Source organism: Nannospalax galili, unplaced genomic scaffold, assembly GCF_000622305.1.
Source record: "Nannospalax galili isolate Female #2095 unplaced genomic scaffold, S.galili_v1.0 scaffold17, whole genome shotgun sequence".
Lineage (NCBI taxonomy): Eukaryota > Metazoa > Chordata > Mammalia > Rodentia > Spalacidae > Nannospalax > Nannospalax galili.
In genome coordinates this window covers 5,306,973-5,310,733 of record NW_008342276.1, presented here as the reverse complement: position 1 = coordinate 5,310,733, position 3,761 = coordinate 5,306,973, and the positions used below count along the sequence as shown (strand labels likewise).

The window sequence follows — 3,761 nt, the reverse complement described above, 5'->3', positions numbered from 1 at the left end:
GGGGAAAATGGGGGCACTTTAAATGGGGAAACCATGGTGGAAGGGTTAGACAGTGAGAGAGATAAATAAAGCCTAGCAAGTTTAAAAAATCCCACAGGGAACCATATTAGTCCAACAACCTACTGACAAATTATACATACAACTAGCTCAAGGAACATAATATATGTCTAGTCAATGTTTATTGAAGAAGTTTTGTTTTTGCCCAAGCTTCCTCTAAGTGGTGCGCGGTAATTAAAAGTACCAGACTAGAGCTGGGTGTGGTGGTTCACACCTTTAATCCCAGCACTCAGGAGGCAGAGGCAGGTAGGTATCTGTGAGTTTTAATCCCAGCACTCAGGAGGCAGAGGCAGGCAGCAGTGGTCTACATAGTTAGTTCCAGGCCAGCTGAGGCTACTAGGAGACCCTGTCTCAAAATAAGACCGAAAAAAAAAAAAAAAAAAAAGTAAGAGACTGATGGAACTATGGAACTAACCTTCTTAGATGTTTAACAGACATACTTTAAGGCCTATACTAGTCTGGTCAGAGGGACTTAAAGTACAGTTTTTGCCTCTTGCCCTCCAAGTCAACTAAGTTCCAGAGGACTGTAGAGCATCTCTCAAAATGTCCTGTAACTGTGATGAGTCACCTGTCCTCTTGATCAAGGAGGCCATGGAGACCCCACCAGATGGACCTGAACCAATGTCCAGTCTACAAAGAAGAGGGTCAACACAGAGGAAACATCTCCTCCATGCTTCCAGGTGAAGCCAGTCACAGTTGAGCAGGACCTTTGACTTATCTTCACATAGATGGAACTGGTTTTTTAAAAAAAAAGGAGCCAGGGGCTCCTCCCAAGCCCATGCAATCCCTGAGCAACAAATCCTCAAATGACCTTGAGAGTAAAAATAAATTGGTTAATCTGGGAGAACTGCATAGTCTTAAACACTCAAAAAGAAAGTATAACCAAAGATTGAAGTGATCAGTATAATTCTTTAAGAGTCCATGTGTGGAGTTCCAGCAAGGTGTACTGGATATTTTCTGTCATCTCAGGTGGATTCTGGGTTATAATGGGGAATGACTCCTGTCCATTGGAAGAAAGGCTCTGGTGAGGCTCTCCTCAGGGAATTGCACTGAGCAAAGCTTCAGGGGCGCTATCCCTGATGACCAAATGGCACACAGCTCCTTTTTTGCAGATGAGTACTTCGCCTGCTCCTCCCTGTGCCTCAGCTGTGGGGTTGGATGCAAGAACAGTATGAATCATGGCAAGGAAGGAGTGCCTCAAGAAGCCAGGAGCCACTGCAGGTACTGGCACCAGTACATCCGAGTTTATACCTACAAAGCCTGCTATGTCAGAGGCAAGGAAGTCAGCATGGTGCCCAAAACTTCTGCTCCCACTGACTCTCCCTCCATGGGTCTTGCAAAATATGCCTGGTCTGGGTATGTGATTAAATGTCCTAACTGTGGTGTGGTCTATCGCAGCCGCGGTACTGGTTTGGGAAGCAAGATCCTGTGGATACTGTGGTGCAGAGATTGTACATGTGTGGCCTAGAACCGACGCATTTCTGAAGGACAACAACAATGCTGCCCAGCATCTGTCGGATGGGATGAATTTCATGGCTCAGTCAGTGTCTGAGCTTAGTCTTGGGCCCACTTAAGGCTATGACTTCCTGGCTGACAGACCAGATCGCCCCTGCCTACTGGAGGCCCAACTCCCAGATCCTGAACTGCAACAAGTATGTGACATCTTTTTTAAAAACAACAACAGCAAGCATCACTGCCAGACCTGTGGGGAGGGCTTCTACCATAGCTGTTCATCCACGTCCTGGCCAGTGTCTGAGCGGGGCTGGCAGCCTGCGCCTGTGCCGGTGTGTGACAACTGCTACGACGCTAGGACTGTCCAGTTAGATGTTACTGAGGCACAGGCAGATGAAGAAGGTGGAACGCTGATTGCCCAGAAGGTGGGCAAGGCTGTGCAGAACACCTTGGGAGCTGTAATGACAGCCACTGAACTGCCGCAAGGATTTCAGCGTCAAGCTCTCCAAGCACCACTGCAGCGCCTGCGGACAGGGCTTCTGTGATGAGTGCTCCCATGACCACAGGGCTGTCCTCTCTCGTGGCTGGGACCATCCTGTCCGAGTCTACTTCAACTGCAATAAAAAGCCCGGTGACCTTTAACCCCAGCTCCCTCTAGGAGTCCTTCACAATTCCTTAGGTTCTCAGGGTTAGAAACAGAAGTCTCATTGAAGTAGGCTCTCCTTCCAGTCACCTGTTGTGGTGTGTCCTCTCCTCTCACATCCCATGGCACTTTCCCTCAGTGGCGGTGACTTGCCAATAAGCCCAACCCTCCCTCTCAGAAAAGGGCAAGGAACTTGAATCTGCTGTATTTATTTCAGTTTAAAAAACAAAACAAAACATTTTATATATATATCCATACATGCATATAAAGGGAATTTGGAATATATTGAGGCTGCTTCTGCAAAGACTTAATGCCATGTGTCCACAGCACAGGGATAAGGTAGCAGTGGCAGGAAGTCTTCCCCATGAAGCGGGCCAGGTTCAGAGCCACTGTGTTGCTGGTAGCCTTGTGCTGCTACTCTCTAAGCCTGGCAGTATCCTTCTGGCCCTTTCTCCTCCTGCCCCTTGCGGCCTGGATTTGAGGCTCCTCCTGCTTGAAGCAGCCTGAGGAGAGTTCCACTGGGCCCTCTGGGAAGTGAACTCCAGTTCTTGGTCTCAGCCTGTCAGAGATCACCCAGCTTCACATGTAAGCCGCTGGTGTGTGTGGAGGGTCAAAGGTAAGGTCTTCAACCCTAAAAATCAAAATGCAGGTGCTTGTGGTGAACCTTATAGAAAGGGAGTCTTGAAGGAACTGGTTGCCCCCCCCAAGGTCCCTGTTCCTTGATGCTTCTGTCAATCTCTACCAGGCTTTCCTAGAAGGCTACACCCTGCTCCTAAGTGAGAACCTGCCACCTCTGCCCACAGAGCCCCAATCTGCTTCTGAGTGTCACACTAGATTTTTATCTCACAGTGTCTTACTATTTGTTTCCAGACATGCAAATCCTGTCTATTGGAGGGGTGATCATGAGATACCTTCCAGGGAAATAGCACAGAAAGGACTGTTAGGGTTTAAGTATATATAAGAATTTCAACAGAGCATAAGGAAAAACTTAATCTTTGGTTCTTGCAAGAGAAATAAATGAACAAATGTTTCTCATCAAGAACTTGGACATCACATCAATCATGACTGGAAAGACTGTTATGCTGAAATCCTGTCAGGGTGGAGTTTCTTGTCAATGGCCAAAAAAAGAATTAAGGCAAGATAGTTTTTTATTGAACTAGTGGGTGGGTGGAGCCTCGGGGAAGTGCATGGTCACTCTTTCGGGGGGAGGGGGGTGTGTGTAATGGGACATGAGCCCTGGAATGGATTGGTCCTTCTTAGACCTGTTCCTTCCTGCCTCTCGAGGCCCTACTCTAGAACTGTGTATTTCATCATCATAAAGGAATCTTCCTGCTTGAAAAAAAAAGGAGTCCATGTGTATAGCTAAAGGATACATAACAAGAAACATTGCCAAACAGGAGACACCTTCCTTTGAGTTATTGGCCAGGGTGGCCCAAGAGATTCCCAGATAGTAACCAAGTATAGAAATAGGAAATGAACATCAGACTCCAATTTTATCTAAAGGAATGTTGACAACTGTTTGCTCCTAGATGTGGAAGAGCTGATCTTCCTAAAACAAGGAACTTTAGATAGGCTGACTAGATTCAGCGGATAGACTAGCGCTGGGTAA

General features: G+C 47.1%; 1 pseudogene; it reads left to right on the top strand.

Moving 5' to 3' along the window:
* Window positions 1-1,135: 1,135 nt before the first annotated feature.
* LOC103738148 lies at window positions 1,136-2,151 on the top strand (annotated as a pseudogene).
* Window positions 2,152-3,761: the final 1,610 nt, after the last annotated feature.